Source organism: Heterodontus francisci, chromosome 2 (assembly GCF_036365525.1).
Source record: "Heterodontus francisci isolate sHetFra1 chromosome 2, sHetFra1.hap1, whole genome shotgun sequence".
NCBI lineage: Eukaryota > Metazoa > Chordata > Chondrichthyes > Heterodontiformes > Heterodontidae > Heterodontus > Heterodontus francisci.
In genome coordinates this window covers 46,556,758-46,577,607 of record NC_090372.1, presented here as the reverse complement: position 1 = coordinate 46,577,607, position 20,850 = coordinate 46,556,758, and the positions used below count along the sequence as shown (strand labels likewise).

Here is a 20,850-nt window from a genome sequence, read left to right as displayed (position 1 = left end):
TTACGGCCAGGTGAGGAGGGGGTCTCAGGCTCCCCTCTTGCCCCTTCCTCTTATGTGACTGCAACTGGGTTTATCCCTTTTAAACAGTGGTTGTGTTTACCACCTCTGAGTGTTTTATCTTTTTTCTTTACTGTGACTGTGAAAGAACCAATCAAAAAAGTTTCTTGAGTTTAAACAAGGAAGAGGTAAGTTTATTACACTTAACACACTAACCGGATTTAAAAAGATACTAAAAAATATGGTACACATTCACGAACACATTCATATGAGAATCACACACAGAGAAATAGATTACAGGAGGGAAAATAGATTTGGTGGTTGGATTAAAGTCCAGAATAAATGAAACTTAAATACAGTCTGTAAATCCAGTAGTCCTCGGCTGAAGCTGTATTGTTGAAGTCCTCGCTGGTCAAACTGCACTTTGGTTGGCCTGCTTTGCTCAGGATTTTTTATTTATTTATTTATTTAGAGATACAGCACTGAAACAGGCCCTTCGGCCCACCAAGTCTGTGGTGACCATCAACCACCCATTTATGCTAATCCTACATTAATCCCATATTCCTACCACATCCCCACAATTCTCCTACCACCTACCTATACTAGGGGCAATTTATAATTGCCAATTTACCTATCACCCTGCAAGTCTTTGGCTGTGGGAGGAAACTGGAGCACCCGGCGAAAACCCACGCAGTCACAGGAAGAACTTGCAAACTCCGCACTGGCAGTACCCAGAATTGAACCCGGGTCGCTGTAGCGGTCTGTAGGCTTGGAGGGTTCCCCAGTCACAGAGGGTTTTCACTTGATATTTTCTGGGGAGAGAGAGAGAAGAGAGAGAGACAGGGGAGCAGAGCCTTCTCAGCTATGTCCATTCGGTTACCGCTTTTCTGCTTGCCAGTGCAACAAAACGTGTTTCTTTAGAGATGAATAGGCAGTCACATGATTCTTTTCAATCCCCTTTGTTTCTAATCAGGTTCTTCTGGAATCTTCTAATGAAATTCAAGGTTCTACATGCCCCAGGATGTCCATTCACACTTGGAGAGAGTTGTCTCTTTCAAAGTCAATGGGTGGGGATGGCCTTGACTATTGTGTTAATGAAGCCATTCTAGGTAATTCAATCACTTAGAGCAAGGCATTGTCCGGGCTGGGCTTCTTGTTAGACGTTTTGTCTCCAGTCCAATCTTCTGGTATTTCAGATGTAAATGGGAGTGGTTATCTTGGCTGCTAGTTTTTAAAAAGTTACTTGTAGGGTTTTTTCCATTAAAAGTCTAAGGTAAGTCTCCAAGTGATGAAATTAATATTTCTCATTTGACATATAGGGTTTTACTGACAATCCCTTTCCATTTTAAATTAGGTTTTAGCCTCATGCTGAAGAATTCCACAGTCTAATAGCCATCAGCTCAAGAACCTTCCTCCTTCTATCCTCTTTGGTTCTTCCAGTGTATGTCCTTGGTTTCGTTCACTAGTTCCCCATTGGCCCATGAGTAGAAACAATTTTTCACTATTTACCCACAGTAAGGTCCCCCAGTTCCCATTTTACTGGCTGCTTCTCTCTCGATGCCATTCACCACCTTGCTATTGTTGCTCCCAGCTCTGCAAGAAATGCTGGACCCCGCCCCTTTCTGCCCCCTTCTTGAGCTCTAATGGTCCAAGGCCCAGGCCTTTTCTTTCCCACATTCCTCAGTACCCTCCTCTCCCTGATCTCCACACCTTGATTTTCTATCCTACATTTTCCTCACTCCCCACGCCCTCATTTCCCAGTCTCCACCTCTCCCCACGCCTCATTCCCCAGTCTCCATCTCTCCCTGAGCCCTCATTCTCCAGTCTCCGTCTTTCCCCAAGTTCCTTTCCCAAGTCTTCATCTCTCCCCAAGCCCCCATTCTGCAGTCTCCATCTCTCCCTTATCCCTCATTCCCCAGTCTCTATCACTCCCCGAGTCCCCTTTCCCAAGTCTACAACTTTCCCTGAGCCCTGATTCTCCCATCTCCTCCACTGATTTATAATGCTCATCCTCCAGATTCCTGACAGCTCCCTTCCTCAGTTGTGCCCAGTTATAGTCCCCCGACATGGTCTTGAGAAAGGTCCAGAGACAGCTACAAGAATAATTCCTAGCTTAAAGAAACTCAGCTGCTCAGATAGGCTCAAGAAGCTTAGTCTATTTACTTTAGAGCAATGTAATCTGGTGGTGACCTAATAGAGATCTAGAAAATAATTCAAGGGCTGGATTGTGTACCTTTTGTTAGATTATTCCAGTTTAGCATATTGAAGAGGACCAGGAAGCATGAGTTTAAACTATAGAAGAGTAGGAATAGACTGGATATTAGACATTTCTTATTTTCCCAGAAAGTAGTGAGCCTCTTGAATGTGTTGTCAGCTGCTGCGGTGGGTGCTGTCTCTCTGTAGGCCTTCAATAAGAAGCTGGACAGATTCTTGACTGAAGTAGACATCACGTGATATGGATGGTAAGTGGTTTTACAAATAACACTTGATCCATGTGATCTCGTGGACTGAAGGGGTCAGAGAGGAATTTTATAGAGCTTATTTTTCCTTTTGGCCCTTTTCTCTGCTTCTCTTAGGAGATTACCTGGCTGCGGGAGATTAGGGCAAGAAGGAGGGTGGAAGTGTTTAGTGGTGATGCTCCGGCCATAACGAATGTGGGGCAGGCTTGGTGGGCCAACAGGTCACTTCCTGTCCGTCAATTTTGTTTGTTCCCCACTCCAACTTGTGGGGGACCCCCAATTGGTGCTGCCATTGGTTCTGTTACCAGGTGAGTAGAAGCTGGGTAACTGCGGCGTAAACGCCACAAATATAAGGAGCAACTGCTTTCCATTGAGACAGGGAGGCTTGGCTGAAAATATGCACCAACAGTTGTTATATACTAGTATTCATAAGTACAATATTGAGCACATTCGGAAAGTAGCTTAAACAGATAAAAGATGGGCCCTTGACTCCTACATGTTGAAGTGCAGTTCACAAAATCTTTCCACAATTTTCAGAGGGGGAGGTAGATTTAATTGTGGATGCAATGCTGAAGAAACTATGGCCCTGATATTAACGGGAGTGCAGAAATGGTGCGGGGGAGCCTGGTAGTGGGCAACAAACCCAGCAAAATTAAATAATTCTTCGCTGACTCCTGCTCAACACCTGGCTGGAATAACTACTGGCCGGTGGGTGGGAGTAGGAATTTAATGGCAGGAGGCCACAGCTGAGGACCCTTGGGAACAGTCCCTGACAGTTGGTGGAAGCAGGGTTTTACAGGAGGCTGGGGATTGGGTGTTCCAGAAATTAGAGCGGAAGCCAGGGCTGGGGAAGCCCTAACACTCCTTGAGAGGCCTGGGGGAAACACTCTCACACCTCCTGGTCCACAAGGAGTTTTAAAAGGAGCAGATTTTTAATACTTTCCTTGGCCAGTTGCTGACAGTGCAAGACTCCCCTTGACGTTCAGTTAATTCTACGTCACAGTGCCCATGATGCCATCGGTCTGTGATTTTTGAATGTTAACTAGTCCCCCGCCTGCCTTTTGTGACAGCCTCATCAATGGCCTGATTTAGGGTAGTACAAATTTAAATAGCTGGACAGGTGATGGATTGGAGCCAAGAGCTGTAATTTAAAATTTTAACCCCATTCCGTGCATTACTGTGGGTGGTTAAACTTGTGGCCAATGAGTCATTTATGGAACTCTCCCCAACATATGGTCTGCAATGTGGCTACACAGCAGTTGAGAGGGATGAATGGAAACATTTTCCTAACATTCAGAAGACTGCAGAAGAGAAGTTGGCATTCAAATGCCAGCCTTGGACCAGCACATAGTAAGGACCACCCATGCTGAAAGAGCTAGCAACAGCTAAGGAGAGAGTGTCTATATTCTTTTTAATGGAGTTGTTGGAGGGAGTTTTGATAGGAATGCTGTTTGGGGAACTTACACTGAATCTGATTAGTGCTCTTTGTATTTACTAACATCTAAAGCAATGGGCCTACAATTCACCATATATAAAACATTAAGTTCAGAACGTGTTGTACATGCAATAATTTATGTGACAAACATTAAATATGAAAATACGTTGATTGTTAATTATACTCTCAGTATTTTTTCAGTCTGAGAATGACTGAAGATCATCTGGGATTCCAAAGCATCAGCAATACTAGTATTGCATTGAGGGATCAGACTGTCAGTCCACATCATTAGCAGTGGGGAACAAGTATTGGCAATTCACTATTATTGGAGAACGTCACATTTCCAGTAAAGGACACATCGGCTGGACTGTTTGGAACTTTATTTTTGCATTAGCAGAGGAAAGAAGGCACACGTAGAGACTGAGCAAAATAGTCCCAAAGTCTATCACCAGCTCACGCTTGCACTCCTGCCCCCCTGATCATCCTTTACCTCCTGATCGTGTCCCTCCTATTCGCCCCATCCCTCCCATTCACCCCATCCCTCCCAATCAATCCCTCCCTCCTGATCACCGCTTCCCTCACAATCATCCTTTCCCTCCTGATCATGCCCTCCCTCCCGATCATCCCCTCCAACAATCTCCTCCCCCCTTTCCCTCCCAGGACCTGTCTGAGGGCCATTGCTGGGGAATTTGTCTTCATGGATTCAGCAAGCTGCATCTGGTGCCTGATCAGCTTTCATAGCTCGCTGACAATATGCTGATGAGGCCCAATTTCAGGTGGGGCTCAGACTCCAGTTGCTGGCTCCTGTTCCCAATATGCTACTTATTTCAGGCCCAAAAATGGGCCAAAACAAATTTCTCCCCAATGAATATTCAATGCAACAAAGTATGCCAGAACTGCCTTCTACCAATGCAGTGTGTTACCACCCAGTGAGGAAGGTGTCTAGGGGTCCCTCTCAGCCTTCACCTGGTCTTACCCTAACAGGTTTTAATTTTAAACACAGTGTTTTTTGCTCCCCCTTGGTGAATCCTCATTCACTGCTTTCCAATTATAAGGCAAAGAAACTAGTACAAACAGGCTTTCTTAGGTTTAAAGAAGAAGAGTTGAAATTTATTAAACTTAAACTCAAATTCTAATTTGGTTGACGCCCACAGATATACGACGCACCCAATCTAACATGCCTGCACGATACACACATGCAAATAGAAACAGAAAAGAGCAGAAGAAAAATAAAGTGGAAAAGTTTGAGGCAATATCTGAAGAGTTTTTGTTATTGTTCTTTAAGCTCACTGTAGGGTCCTTGATTGTAGGTAGATTTTGCTTTTCATTGGGGCCCAGTATTCTTCTTAAACCTTGTTCGCTGCAGGAGACTTTTCTCTCTTAGGGTTCATGTGTCTTCAGTGGATTCAGAGGCTTGTGAGAAAGTGATGGGAGCAAACAGGGGAGATCTTCTTCAGTTCAGGAGCAAACAGTCTTTCTGAGTTCAAACTTTCTGTGACCAGTTCAAAAGAAAACCCTGGAACAGCCAGTTAGTCATGTGACCAGCTGGTCTAACCAGTCCTGGCCCTTGTGGATTATATCCTCCTTAGCAGGCCCTGGAATGTGTTTTCTCACCTTCGATATCTGTTAGTATGTAAATATTTTTTCCCAGCCATGGCTGATCTGTTTAACAAGTCATTTCCTTGTTCCAGCAACAGCTAAAAGTCAATGTTCTTGTAACAAAACCAATGTGCCTCATTCTTGGCAGGTGGGGGCCTGCATGACAAGTGCCATGGGACAATGTGTGAAGACTGGTGGAACACAGCACAAGACTTTTCAAAGGTCCTTGATAGAGTTATACAGTGTTCCTGCTGATCAGGAATGAATTTTCCTTTGTGGACTACAACTGGCCTGGGTGCGGTATTAAGAGCCGCACAGTTAATATAGCTGAAAATGGTGTGACATACTACATAATTTCAGAAGTTAATTCAGGTAACTACATGGGTTAATACAAATAAGAGGGCTGCAGCACTGCAGGCAGCTTTAGAGGTTAACATAGCCAACATCAGGGCTGGATATACAGTATGTTTTCACTATTGGTCATGCTGAAATACAATATGTAGTAGTGCTACTGCAACAGGGATTATTATATATTAAGGCCTGAGCGCTGCTTTTGCTGAAATTAGTCATCATTTGGAGTCTGCTGTGCAGGAAGGATTAAAGAACATTTAAAATGTGATCTGCACTGGTCTCATCAAGGTTGGTGACTGCCTGGTTAACACACAAAATTCTGTCTGATAAGAGCTGTTACATAGAATTACATAGAATGTACATCACAGAAACAACCCATTTGGCCCAACTTGTCCAACCATGTTTATGTTCCACACTAGCCTTCTCCCACTCCTTTTCCTGTAACCCTATCAACATAATCTTCTATTCCTATCTCTTTCATGTGATTGTCTAGTCTCCCCTTGAAACATCTATGCCATTTGCCTCAAACACTCCCTGTTTGCAAGTTCCACATTCTAACCGCTCTCTGGATAAAGAGTTTCTTCTGAATGTTGTCATGCAGGCCCCCACCTTCCAAGGACGAGGCACACGTTATTTCACCACATGAACAATAAAACTTAAAATTGGTGCTGAGAAGAAAAGAGGGCCTATCACAAGGAATTGCCAGGCCCCTCACCGGAAAGACATTTTTTGCATGCTAGCAGACAGTGTTGGAACAAAGGACCCAGTCCTTGCTTCCCAATACACTGAAGAAGTGGTCAGACCAGTTAAGTCACATGACTAACTGGCTGTTGCAGAATTTGAACTTGCCACAGAAAATTTGAACTCAGAAAGCTCTTTTCTCCTGGACTGAGAACATCTCTCTCCTGTCTGCTCCCATCTCTTTCTCACAGAACTGAAGACCCATTGAAGACACATGAACCCTAAGAGAGAAAAGTCTCCTACAGTGTACAAGGTTTAAGAAGAATACTAGGCCCCAACGAAAAGCAAAACTACCTATAATCAAGGACTACAGCGAGCTCGAAGCACAGTAAAAACCCCTCTTCAGAGATTGCCTCAAACTTTTTTACTTTATTTTTCTTCTGCTCTTTTGTGTCTCCATTTGCATGTGTGTATCACATATGCATGCTAGAGTGGGGCGCGGCTTGTATCCGTAGGCGTTAACCAAATTAGAGTTGAAGTTTAAGGTTTAATAAATTTCACTTTTCTTCTTTAAACCTGAGAAAACATGATTGTACTAATTTCTTTGCCGTGTAATTGGAAAGTGGTGAACAAGGATTTACCAAGGGAGAGCTCAAAACACAGTGTGTTTAAAATTAAACCCTGTTTCAATAAGACCAGCTGAAGGCTGAAAAAAACCCTAGACACCTTTCTCACTGGTCGTAACAATGTACTATTGGATTTATTATTGGCTCTCTTAAATATATGCTGAGTGCCTTGCATTTGGTGGCATCAAATTCAAATTATTGGAAAATACAACTGGAGTGATTCCCGCCTTTCAGTGAAATAGAAAGATTTTTATCATCTCTTGAGACAGAGGGAACTGCCTGTTCTACCAACTCCAGTTAGCATTCTTTCAGTATTGAATTAAATGTGGCTTCTCCCCATGTGTGTGGTAACACATAACAGCCCCACCAACTGAGTAACTAAGTAACAGATCACAGTGAGAAGGAGTACAGTGATCTCAAATAAATTACAAATAACCTTTATCACACACAACTATTTTTGTGAAATTTACAAATGTGACATTGTGTGTGTGTGTGTGTGTGTGAGTGTGTATCTTTAACAAAAGTTATCAGCTGGTCAGTTTGATGACCACCTAGTGACTATCTTCGTTGGGGGTAGGAGGGACGTATGCAGGATTTTTTTTTGTGATTGAGATGGCTGTAAAATATAATGCTTGGTAATGGAAGATTGGAATTGAGTCAACCCTCTATGACAGATTTGGTATTCTGATATCTCAATTAGACATGTCTGCAATACTCCAGGGCACCATCAATGATGATCAGCCAGATTGATTCATTAGTAGGACCGGGAGGAGTAGATCTGTCACAGGGATTCTTCCCACCCAGGTCCAGGTAACCCAGCAAACTAGTGTCCTGACAGGCTAGCTGAACAAGCAGTGGGAAGTCTGCCAGTGCTGTGCTATTTTAGTTGGTTAAACTCCAATAATAACCTTTCTCATGCTTAGAGATTTCTAACACTTGGTTTTTGCCAACAGAGGAAACCCTCTGGACTTAGGTGTAGACATACAGGGCAAGAGTGTGCATTCTATGTTGGTCATAGTGTAACTCTATGGGAGTAGATTTCTCAGTAGCTTGGGATTGAGATTCTTGAGCATGGTGATGGGTTTCAAAAGGTGACAAACAACAACTTAGAAAGAATGGACGGAAAGCCTCGCAGAGCACACTGACCTCCGAACCCAAATTCACGATATTCAGTGCTGGGAGTGCAAATGCCTAAAATTTATTTTTGAGACTATTAATAAGCAACAAGGCCATTATGGACCAAGATTGCCTCTGTGTGGCAGAAGTGGGTGAAATCGTAAATACCTTTATAAAGAGCAAGCCTACATTTTTGCTACATCTAGTGCACAGTGATAATCATCCTTGTCCAGGTCAGCTTTACTTCTGTTAAAAGTCCTAGAGACATTTCAAGACGTTACCCGAAGTCATGTATGGTATTTTGAAGGAGGCGGCCCGCTGGTGTGTTCACCATTCAATTAGTGGCAGCAGATGCGTTGAGGAGGCGGGATGTAGACGTGGAGGGCCCGATTTAAAGGGCACCCGGCAGCCATGATTGTGAACGTCGGTGTCCTATGCGATGGCAGAGGCTGGAACGCAGCAGAGCAGCAGCATGGCGTGTACCCATGGAAGGGTGGCCCCATGATTTGCCAATGCCTCCCTGGAGGTGCTGCTAGAGGCATTGTCTGCCCAGAGAAGTGCCTGTTTCCAGAGAGCAACAGGATGGGAGGCCAGCCTATCAGACAAAGCAGGCATGGATGGAGGTGGCTCAGGAAGTGAACAGCTGCACTGTGGTCAGCAGGACATGTGTGCAGTGCAGGAAGTGCTTCGACAACCTTCTGAGCTCTGGCAAGGTGAGTGCAATGCTTCACCCAGATGACAGGCCTCCAATTCGGGAGTCATCAGCACACCTATAAGCAGAGCAACCTGAGGGTGCACTGTGCTTAGAACAGTGAGAATATGTGTGTCCAGGTGCACTCCTGAGCCATGGGCAATGCTCACACAATAGTCACTTGTGGAGGAGGTGACACTGGAGCCATGGACAGCACGTGTGAGTGTGCTGCAGGATGCAGTGGAGGAGAGCACAATGGTCTTAATTCTCTCGCTCTTGACTTTACAGGAAACAAGAGCACACAACGCTCAAGTAAGGGATTGCACCGGTGGCACATCTCACTATACTGACTGCCATGGTTAAAATTGCCAGGGTGGCAGCTCAGCAGGCGAGGGCGAGATGGGTGTCCATCCTCGAGAGGGTGAAAACATGTGCCTATTTCCATGTGAAGGGGAGGGAGCTCCATCCTTGTCTGTGTCGTCCATGCCAATGTGTAAGCTGTTATGCGCTGCTGCAGCTCTGAGTCAGCAGATACTGACAGAGGAGAGCTTTCGTAACTGATGTCTTATGTCTCCCACAGTTCCAGTTGTGAAGGGGGAGCCTCAGCAATACCACTGTGCCATCAGCAGCAACCTCAGAGGAGGAAGAAGCACCCGAGGCACCACCAACACAGATGTCAAGTGCACCTTCAACCACTGCAGATACACTCACCTCGGTGGGGCCTCACACGAGTTTAGAATGGGTGGCAGAAGGTGACCAGAATTTCACATGTGAGCAGGAGGAGGTGGCGGAGACAGAGGCAGGTGTGGGCAGACCCATTCAGAGGCTGGAGGACAGCTCCAGTCATGCTCAGCTGGGCAGAGATGTAGTGTCTCAGGGGTCACATACAAGGTGGGTCTTTCTGGAGCAGTAATGGAAGATAGGTGCCCAAATGTCAGAGTTTCCTGAGGCAGTGCAAAGCCTTGGGCAGAGAATGGAGGAATCCATTCATGAGATGTGTTTCGCATTGTCTGAGTAATATGAATGCATGAGCTCCTCCATTGAAAGACTGGCCACTCTCATGGAGAACCATACCTGGCATCATGCTGAGTGGATGCAGGAACATCATACTGCCATGCACAGAATGCCTGCCACATTCTGTAGCATTGACCAGCCAGTTGCACTGATGCTGCCAGCTGTTTGTTCCCTTAGCCGTGCATATGTGCCATGGAAGGGCTAGGACAGGCAGGAATGATGTCAAGGGGCCACCTCTCACAGGGCACCTTCGTCATCAACTACCCCCTTGGCCTCTTTGATTGAGGCACCATCTATACAGCAGCCCCCGTGACTGAGGCTACCCTTGCATTGACGCAGGGGCAGCCTGTGGAGGTGCCCCATTTGGCACCGTAACCGAGGACAGGTGCCACATGATCTCAGCCACTTGCAGACACAAGTGAGCAGCCTGCCTCCACTTCTGTCTCAGCCACAGATAGTTTCATTTTGGAGTTCACTTTGGTGACTTTTGTAATATTTCTGTTCACTGGTTAACCCTCAATGTAATGAGATGGTTCATAGTAGCACCCTGATTTATGTGATCCCATTGTTTTGAGGGCATTAAGGCACCAGCATGATGAAGTGGATGGTCAGGAACATTGTGTGGCCAATGGTGATGTGTCTTCTTGCCATTGTGGGGGAACAGAAGATTTGTCTGTGTGGCAGATATTTTGGATGTGACTGCTCTTTGTGGGAAAAGTATGGTAATGGGCCAAATGCAATCCAGGATGTGCCATCCTCAAGGGAAGCGTGCCTGGATCAGTGCAGCACGAGCTTCCCTGCCATCCTGGTCAATGGTTTGACACCTCAGCCTGACCTCTGCAAGGCCTTGCAGAGCAGGATCACTGTGCTGTACCATGTCTTCCTTCTCCTCCTCCTCAGAAGATGCATGCCATTCCACATTATCTTCCTCCTTAAGGTCCACATCTCTCTGGAAGGCCATGTTGTGCAGAGTGCAGCATACCATCACCATGTGAGACATCCTTGAGGGAGCATAGTAGAGGATGCCCCCTGACCACATCTTCAGGTGTCTGATGGCCTGCTCAATGGGACCCTTGTGCTGAGATGGCAGCGGTTGTAGCAGCTCTGTGCCTCCATTGTAGGGTTGGGCACAGGCGTCAGCAGCCACTTCTTCAGCAGATAACCCTTGCCCCCTAACAGCCATCCAGGTGGTCTCTCTGGATACTTGAATTGCTGCAGCACCTGTGATTGCCTCAGGAAGAAGGGCCTAGTGTAACTGCAAGCAAACTTTGCACACTCCTGCAGAAAATACCTGCGGTAGTCGCACACTGGCTGGGCTTTGAGAAAGTGGAATCTCTTCTTATTGATAAATGCCCCTGGCTGCTCCACCAGGGCCCTGATGGCCACAGGGATGCAGTAGATCATGCCCTGCGCCTGAGGGTATCCTGCCATGGAGGGAAAGCCTACAGCCCTCTGGGCCTGAGTGGCCCCATCAGTCTGGAAGTCAACATACTCCAATGCTGTCTCATATAGGATACAGGGCATCTGTCACCTGCCTGATGCTATGATGGATGGCCACTTGCAATATCCTACACAGGTCCCCTGCTCCCCTTGAAACAACCAAGAGGTAAAGCCACTTTCACTTTCTCAGCCAGTGGCAGGGCATGCCCATGTAACCAGTGAATCCTGAGGTCCTCCTTCATGAGGGCAAACAAATCAGCAACCATCTGCCCCAATAGTCACAGCCTTTGGCAACACTGGGCTCCAACATGTCCAGGGATCACCCTAAGGTGAGCGTAGCACCTTCATGCCCTCCCTGCCCCTAAGGCATCATCTCTGCAACCCCAGGGGGCTGCATGTATTGCTGGCACAGCTGATCCTCGTCACTACTAGTCACCACCTCAGAGTAGCTGAGCCCAATGTCCAGGGATGGCCTCACTTGGCACCAGCTGCATGACAACACCTGCCTGGATCCCCCTTGCTATGCCCCACTGATCCCTGTAGGTGCATTTCCCCTCAAATGCCCCAGTGCCTCCACCTGAAACACTCTGTGAGCCTTGCTTATGCAGTGGTCACTGTGTGCAAATACAAGAGTGCTTATTCCATCATTTATGCACTGTCAGAAATGGCAACCGCTTCTCTGAATAGCTTCCCGATGTGCAACCACCTCATCTCCTTGGACGTGCTGCTGACCCAGTGTGTTTCCCATGCAGCAGCTCAAAAATCTAATCAGCCCTGCAACAAGCTCTCACGTGGCTCATTAACTGCCTCAATTGATTACCTGCCACTTTTGGGCAGGTTGCTACGACCCCAAAGAAAACGCCTCCACCAAGATCGCTGAGACGAGTAACGCATTGGGAAACCAGCATGCCGCTCAGTGCTGCGACTTTCCCGGCAGGCCCACCTCTGGATGAAAATTCAGTCCCACATTTCTCTTAATGGGGTAGCACCTCAGAGAAGCAGCAGTAGACAGCATACAACATTCAGTTTAACAAGTGGAAGCCTCAAGGTTGGAAACATTAGCCTCACATATACTTAACTTTCAGGTGAAATTTAATTTCACTTTATTTCACCTTGCTCTGGAAAGTTTCTGTGATAACACCTATATTAAGGTTGCAGCAGGGGGAAGGATGGTATGCATGGTTCTTATTATGCAATTGTATAGTGACAAAATTGGTGGGATTGGTTGTGCAAAGGTCACATTATACATTTAAATAAAAGAGTTGCCTAGAGTGAGTTGCACATCCCCATCCAGTTGTTTGTTCTGTTCCCATCATCCTCCTCTGGCACCAGTTGGCCATAGACTATTGACCTTACAGTTGCTTGGTAACTGCTCCCTATGTTACAAAATTGTGCAACATGCAACAGATTTTGATGGTTTTAGAGATTCAACAGAAATATACACTCATCTCAACTCCTCAAGTCAAAGCAATGGAATTTTGCTCCAGCATCCCAGTGTGTGTTCAAAACTAATCCTGGTTGGGGCTTGTGCTTTGTTGTATCTGCATTCACTGATGTTCAGAGGTTTCACAAAGTGGCATTGAACCAAGACTAAACAGCTAGTTCTGGTAACGAGGAGCCAACTTTCTCTGTTTCTTCAAATAATCCTGATACGGTGGACTTCCTAAAGTTGGAACTTATGGGTGGCCTCAAGTATATGAAGTTCCAATGATCCAACATTCTTCTTCTTTGGCCTCCTTGTCTCGGGAGACAATGGGTAAGCGCCTGGAGGTGGTCAGTGGTTTGTGAAGCAGCGCCTGGAGTGGCTATAAAGGCCAATACTAGAGTGACAGGCTCTTCCACAGGTGCTGCAGAAAAAATTGGTTGTCGGGGCTGTTACACAGTTGGCTCTCCCCTTGCGCTTTTGTCTTTTTTCCTGCCAACTGCTAAGTCTCTTCGACTCGCCACACTTTAGCCCTGCCTTAATGACTGCCCGCCAGCTCTGGTGAACGCTGGAAACCCTACTCCCACGACTTGTGATCAATGTCACAGGACTTCATGTCATGTTTGCAGACGTCTTTGAAGCGGAGACATGGACTGCCGGTGGGTCTGATACCAGTGGCGAGCTCGCTGTACAATGTGTCATTGGGGATCCTGCCATCTTCCATGCGGCTCACATGGCCAAGTCATCTCAAGCGCCGCTGACTCAGTAGTGTGTATAAGCTGGGGATGTTGGCCGCCTCGAGGACTTCTGTGTTGGAGATGCGGTCCTGCCACCTGATGCCAAGGATTCTCCGGAGGCAGCGAAGATGGAATGAACATTACCTGGACATTAAAGAATGGAAGCCTTTACAACTTACTTGGGCCATGGGGTTGCTGTGAGGGGCCTGGATGGTCACAATCTGTACTATCATCAGGAAAAATTCTGCTGCCTTCTTTCCACTAAGAAAGTGATAAACATGTTGAAAATGATAAACATAACTGATTTGTTGTATGCTACCAGTGGAGTTTGGAAATATTTGGTGACATAAAAGTTGAATGTTGGGAATGAAGTTGTCTGTAGTTCCATCTCCAGAGGATGGTATAGCTCTGTGCCAGCCTCCCTGGTGATGCAGAGGTGCCAAAGACAGGTCTCCTCTAACAGGTGGAGGAGGGATTTTCAAGGTCATTAAGCGTTTGAAGTGGATATCTGGGCCTTTTATCATGTATACTTCCTGGGCAGGACAGCATTACCCCTGAAATAATCAAGAGTGCCAAGCCTGCTATACTCTCAGCACTACATGAACTGCTATGCCTGTGCTGCGACGAGGGAGCAGTACCTCAGGACATGCGCGATGCCAATATCATCACCCTCTATAAAAACAAAGGTGACCGCGGTGACTGCAACAACTACCGTGGAATCTCCCTGCTCGGCATAGTGGGGAAAGTCTTTGCTCGAGTCGCTCTAAACAGGCTCCAGAAGCTGGCCGAGCGCGTCTACCCTGAGGCACAGTGTGGCTTCTGTGCAGAGAGATCGACCGTTGACATGCTGTTCTCCCTTCGTCAGATACAGGAGAAATGCCGCGAACAACAGATGCCCCTCTACATTGCTTTCATTGATCTCACCAAAGCCTTTGACCTCGTCAGCAGACGTGGTCTCTTCAGTTTACTAGAAAAGATTGGATGTCCACCAAAGCTACTAAGTATCATCACCTCATTCCATGACAATATGAAAGGCACAATTCAACATGGCGGCACCTCATCAGACCCCTTTCCTATCCTGAGTGGCGTGAAACAGGGCTGTGTTCTCGCACCCACACTTTTTGGGATTTTCTTCTCCCTGCTGCTTTCACGTGCGTTCAAGTCTTCTGAAGAAGGAGTTTTCCTCCACATAAGATCTGGGGGCAGGTTGTTCAACCTTGCACGTCTAAGAGTGAAGTCCAAAGTACGGAAAGTCCTCATCAGGGAACTCCTCTTTGCTGACAATGCTGCTTTAACATCTCACACTGAAGAGTGCCTGCAGAGTCTCATCGACAGGTTTGCAGCTGCCTGCAATGAACTTGGCCTAACCATCAGCCTCAAGAAAACGAACATCGTGGGGCAGGACGTCAGAAATGCTCCATTCATCAATATTGGCGACCACGCTCTGGAAGTGGTTCAAGAGTTCACCTACCTAGGCTCAACTATCACCAGTAACGTGTCTCTAGATACAGAAATCAACAAGCGCATGGGAAAGGCTTCCACTGCTATGTCCAGACTGGCCAAGAGAGTGTGGGAAAATGGTGCACTGACACGGAACTCAAAGGTCCGAGTGTATCAAGCCTGTGTCCTCAGTACCTTGCTCTATGGCAGCGAGGCCTGGACAACGTATGTCAGCCAAGAGCGACGTCTCAATTCATTCCATCTTCGCTGCCTCCGGAGAATACTTGGCATCAGGTGGCAGGACCGTATCTCCAACACAGAAGTCCTCGAGTCGGCCAACATCCCCAGCTTATACACACTACTGAGTCAGAGGCGCTTGAGATGGCTTGGCCATGTGAGCCGCATGGAAGATGGCAGGATCCCCAAAGATACATTGTACAGCGAGCTCGCCACTGGTATCAGACCCACCGGCCGTCCATGTCTCCGCTTCAAAGACGTCTTGCAAACGCGACACGAAATCCTGTGACATTGATCACAAGTCGTGGGAGTCAGTTGCCAGCGTTCACCAGAGCTGTCATTAAGGCAGGGCTAAAGTGTGGCGAGTCGAAGAGACTTAGCAGTTGGCAGGAAAAAAGACAAAAGCGCAAGGGGAGAGCCAACTGTGTAACAGCCCCGACAATCAAATTTTTCTGCAGCACCTGTGGAAGAGCCTGTCATTCTAGAATTGGCCTTGATAGCCACTCCAGGCGCTGCTCCACAAACCACTGACCACCTCCAGGCGCATGCCCATTGTCTCCCGAGACAAGGAGGCCAAAGAAGAAGAAGACTTCCTGTTGTGAAATTGAGATTGTCCCTTCCATGTCACCTCCAAGCAGGCTAGAAACCTGAAGCTATGTTCCTGGTCTTTTGCTGAATTCTGCCTGGATAAGCAATCTCCAATGTCATGGATGGCCTGAGAAGTGTCAACTCTGTGTTTCATTATAAAGGAGACAGCCCTTCTCCTTTGCAGTCCTCAGCAAGGCCCTTCACCAGAATGTCCATAAAGACATAACTATAGGCACTTGTAGCCAGGAACATTTTGCTGTGGATTTGTTTTGTGAACCCAATTAAGGATTTTGTCAGCACCATTAATTTTACATCAGCTTGTTGTGAAAAGGTTTTCAGATTGGCACCTTCTGAGAACCCGCTGATGGCAGTGAAAGTGCTTTCCTTCCATGAGCTGTTCCAAGGAATTCATGTTGACTCCCTGATTTTCTTTTTACAGGTCTGGTTTCTAGTCGTTAAGCCTTGCTGCAAGCAATGAATCCCCTCTCTGCTTTGTGCTGCCAATTTACACACAGCAAGATCCCACAAACAGCAATTTCTGGTGTTGGTTAAGAGAGTCATGTTGGCCAGGAGACCACAGAAATTCTCTGCCTGTCTTCAAATAAAGCTGCACAATCCGTAATTTTGAATTGCAGGAACAGAACCTCGTTTTATTGTTCTGTCCTCATGAGGGCACTTCCAACAATACAACATTCCCGTAGTAATATATTGAAACGTCAGAATACTCAGGCCCTGAAATGAAGCTTAGTACCCACAACTTCTGATTTAGATGTAGGAAATGCTAGCAACTGAGTTAGCATACAGTATGAGTCAACCTTCTGTCTATGAATTTGATACATGCCTTATGAGCTATTCACTGACATTTAGAATTTTCAATTTAAGATACGAATTCTGCTAATGAAACGGAGTGGTTTATGATTATATGAAATGAGCTGCATATCGCCACCTTAATGGAGATTCTCCATCAATGTTAGGTTTACAAGTGTCACATCTAATCAACATGTTGTAGCATGCAAGGAATTCAACATGCTGTGTTTGGCAACATTTCACTTTATATTGTAGATGTGAGGTATTTTTACGAAATGATGATCAAGAAAGAACTTGCATTTATATCGCACCTTTCACAGCTGCAGGATGTCCTAAAGTAGCCACTGAAATACTTTTGCTACTGTTATAACGCAAGAAATCCAGTCAATTTACATACAGCAAGCTCTCAAAATCAGCAATTAAATAAATGAGCAGATAATGTGTTTTACTGATTTTGGTTCAATGATAAATATTAGCCAGGATACTGGCAAGAACTCCCCAGCTCTACTTCAAAAAGTGATATGGGATCTTTTGCATCCATCTGAAAGGGCAGAGGAGACCTCAGTTTAATGGTTCATCCAAAAGACAGATCTCTGAGTGTGCAGCACTCCCTCAGAACTTTACTGAAGTGTCAGCATAAATTAAGAGCTCAAATCTCTGGAATGGAGTTTGAACACACAACATTCTAACTCAGCAGTGTGGGTGGTGTCACTGAGCCACAGTTGTATATGATGCAGAACCACTTACCTGGATGCTTATGGGTAGATTGGGCAGATTACAGAGGGGAAAACATGGGAAGTGCACTCTTGGGGCTGGATTTAATGGGCCCTCCCCACCCCAGAGACGGGAAGCAGCGGGCCCATTGCCTTCAAAGGATATGGGGGGAAAGCAGGAACAAGTTACTGAGTTGGATGATCAGCCATGATCATAATGAATGGCAGAGCAGGCTCGAAGGGCCAAATGGCCTACTCCTCCTATTTTTTATGTTTCTATGTTTCCTGTCGCACCTCAATTTAGTAAGGGACGAGCTAGGCTGATGACAGCTCAGAGGCTAATTGAGGCCCTGAAGAGGCCTATTATCAGCCACTTAAGGGCCTCTTTCCCCCACCGCTGGCATTAAGCCAGCTGCGGGGGTGGACCTCCGCCAAGCAGGGAAGTTGCCCAGTAAAACGAGGCAAGTTCCCTGCGGTCTGGTGATTGGGGCCCCTCCTCCGTGGGCAATCTGTGCCTCAAACCCCCTCCCCCGATCTCAACATGCACCCTTCCCCACTACCCATTGCTGGGGACTGCTGAACTGGCCCCGGCAAGCCCACCTCACTTACCTGGGGTCCCAGTCTCCAGCACTGGGCCTGATTCCCAGGCCTCCTGCAGTACCAGCGGTGGCCACCATTCCTGATGTCGCTGCCGACACTACTGCGCTGCAAGCCCTCTGATTGGCTGGCAGCTCTTGGAGGCGGGATCCCCATATTTAAAGGAATGGGTTTCACGGCGCGGGCTGGGCGTTGTTAAATAGAGCCGAAGGGGTTCCGAATGGCCGAGGTGGGTTTCCAACCACCTTTATGGCCCGGTTCCAGGAACCCCGTCAGATCCACTAAATTCTGCCCTCAAATTCCTAATGATCAGTTTTTCCTGAGTACAGACTGACAGCAGCAAACCTGACCCTCCAACAGCAAGTGTCAAAAAAATCACATGAGCACATCTACGATTTCCTGCTATGCAGTGACAATGGATGAGTTTACTCACCACCAGCGGTAGTTGGAAAGTGACATCTATGTGCGCTGCCAGCAGACGAGGTTGCATATCAAGAGCAAGGTTTTGTAAAATGACCCTTTATGTATATACTTTATTATATGTGAACAGCTGAAGGTTAGACTTGACAAATGGTTCAGCAACATTGCCCAGCTAAACAAACCAGTATGTTTTCTTAAAGGAGAGTCCAAAACTGACATAAAACAACATTACTGTATGCCATCATGTGTTAGCTGTAGCTCAGTTGTTAGCATTCTTGCTTCTGAGTCAGGAAAGTTGTGGGTTCATATTCCACTGCAAGACTTGAGGACAACAATTTAGGCTGATACATGAATGCAGTACTGAAGGGGTGCTGCCTTTTGGATAAGATGTTAAACTGAGACCTGTCTGTTTTCTCAGGTGGGCGCAAATGATCTCAGGCAGTATTTTGAAGAAGAGCAGGGGAGTTATCGCTGGTGTCCTGGCCAATATTTATCCCTCAGTCAACATCACTAAAACAGATTATTTGGTCATTATCACATTGCTGTTTGTGGGAGTTTGCTATGTGCAAATTGGCTGCCCTGTTTCCTATACTACAACAGTTACTACACTTCAATAAAGTACTTTATTGACTGTAAAACATTTTGGGATGTCTGGTGATTGTGAAAGGCATTATATAAATGCAAGTCTTTCTTCCTTCTTTAAACAGCTAGCATTTTTCTTCATTCTTTTAAGAATGGAAAATCATGGACCGTATGCCCTTCAACTTCTTGTTATGTGTAGTCAGTGACCAAGGCTCCCAGACAATAGCATGAACTTGTAAAGTTACACTATTTGAACTAGGCCTCCTGTCAGGATAGATAAACATAGTTTGGGAGACATTTATTGGCCGGCAGCTGATGCCTTTTACACGTTTCTAGTGCTTTTCACTCTTTTATTTCTTTTTGAACCATTTTCTCTTTCAGCTCCGAGTACTTCACATGAAACTTTGGCTTCGGTCACTTTGATTCTGCTCTAAGCTTGAAGACATTCCAGTAACCCTTAAAACCATTAACCAAGGGTTACTGGGTCTCAACAAACAATTTTATTCTGAAAATTGAGAGGGAAAATAGCCTTCAATTCTCTTGCTGTCAGCTTTAATTAAAGAGCACCATTCCATAGAATGATACCGCACAGAAGGAGGCTATTTGGCCCATTATGCTCGTGCCAACCCTTTGTAAGAGTGCTTCAATTAATCCCACTTCACTGCTCTTTCCTGATGACCCTGCAAATGTTTCCTTTTCAAGTATTTATTCAATTCCCTTTTGAAAGTTACTATTGAATCTGCTTTCACTAAGCTTTCAGGCAGTGCGTTCCAGTTCATAACAACATGCAACATAAAAAAAAATTCTCCTCATCTCACCCCGGTTCTTTTGCCAATAATCTTAAATCTGTACTTTAAGGTTACTGAGCATAGAAATAACCAGAGCTCTCCACTTCAGCTGGGTTCCTTGGAATAACAACCTGGAGCAGATATATTGAACCATTTGGAGCAAGAAGACAGATCTCTATGCCCCAATTAGTCAGAGGACCACATATGGTCTGGCGCAGGGATTGTGCCAGCTCCCAATTCATATCAGCAAGCCAATTTTGACGCCATTGTGTCATATATATTTTATCAGAAACTCAATTAACAGTTACTGAAGAGAACTGCTAAGTTTCAAACTTTGTATTGTTTTGGAACAACTGAGTTCCTCAATTGTGTGGGTCAAATATTGTACTGCTCATCTTTCACCATAAAAACAGAAAATGCTGGAAGACCCTCAGCAGATCAGGCAGCAGAAAGAGCAGAGTTAACGTTTCAGGTCGATGACCTTTCATCAGAACTGGAAGTTATTACAGATTTCATCATTTTGAAGTAAGGACAAAAGTGTGGGTTGGGAGAAGAAAGAACAAAGGGAAAGGTTTGTGATAGGGTGGAGGGCAGGAGTGATTAAATGACAAAAGGGATGATGATGCAAGGCAGAGGTAGGGTTTAATGGGAAAAGTAAAGGGACAATAGATGGGTGTCGAGGAGTAGAACCATTACTAGCACCTGCTGTGTGAGGGAATGCGGGTAGTGGTTACGATCTAAAGTTGTGGAACTCACTGTTCAAGCCGGAAGGCTGGAAGGTGCCTAATTAAAAGATGAGTTGCAGTTCCTCAAACTTGCATGGAGCTTCACTGGGAAAAAAAGACTTGAAAGACTTGCATTTGTGTAGCACCTTTAATGACCACCAGATACTTCAAAGCGCTTTATAGCCAATGAAGTACTTTTGAACTGTAGTCACGGGTGTAATGTAGGAAATAAATGCACAGCAAGCTCCCACATACAGCAACGTGATGATGAGCAGATAATCTGTTTTGTGATGTTGATTGAGGGATAAGTATTAGCTAGGGCAGCAGGGATAACTCCCCTGCTCTTCTTCAAAATAGTGCCATGGGATCTTTTATGTCCACCTG

The 20,850-nt window shown here is 45.9% G+C and overlaps 1 long non-coding RNA gene across 1 annotated transcript in view; it reads right to left on the bottom strand.

Moving 5' to 3' along the window:
- The window catches only part of LOC137379452 (uncharacterized), a 51,644-nt gene extending 33,614 nt beyond the window's left edge, over positions 1-18,030 (bottom strand). Inside the window, exon 1 of the long non-coding RNA XR_010976820.1 lies at positions 17,964-18,030. This is a non-coding gene — a long non-coding RNA (uncharacterized lncRNA). The remainder of the gene's footprint in view (positions 1-17,963) is intronic.
- Positions 18,031-20,850: the final 2,820 nt, after the last annotated feature.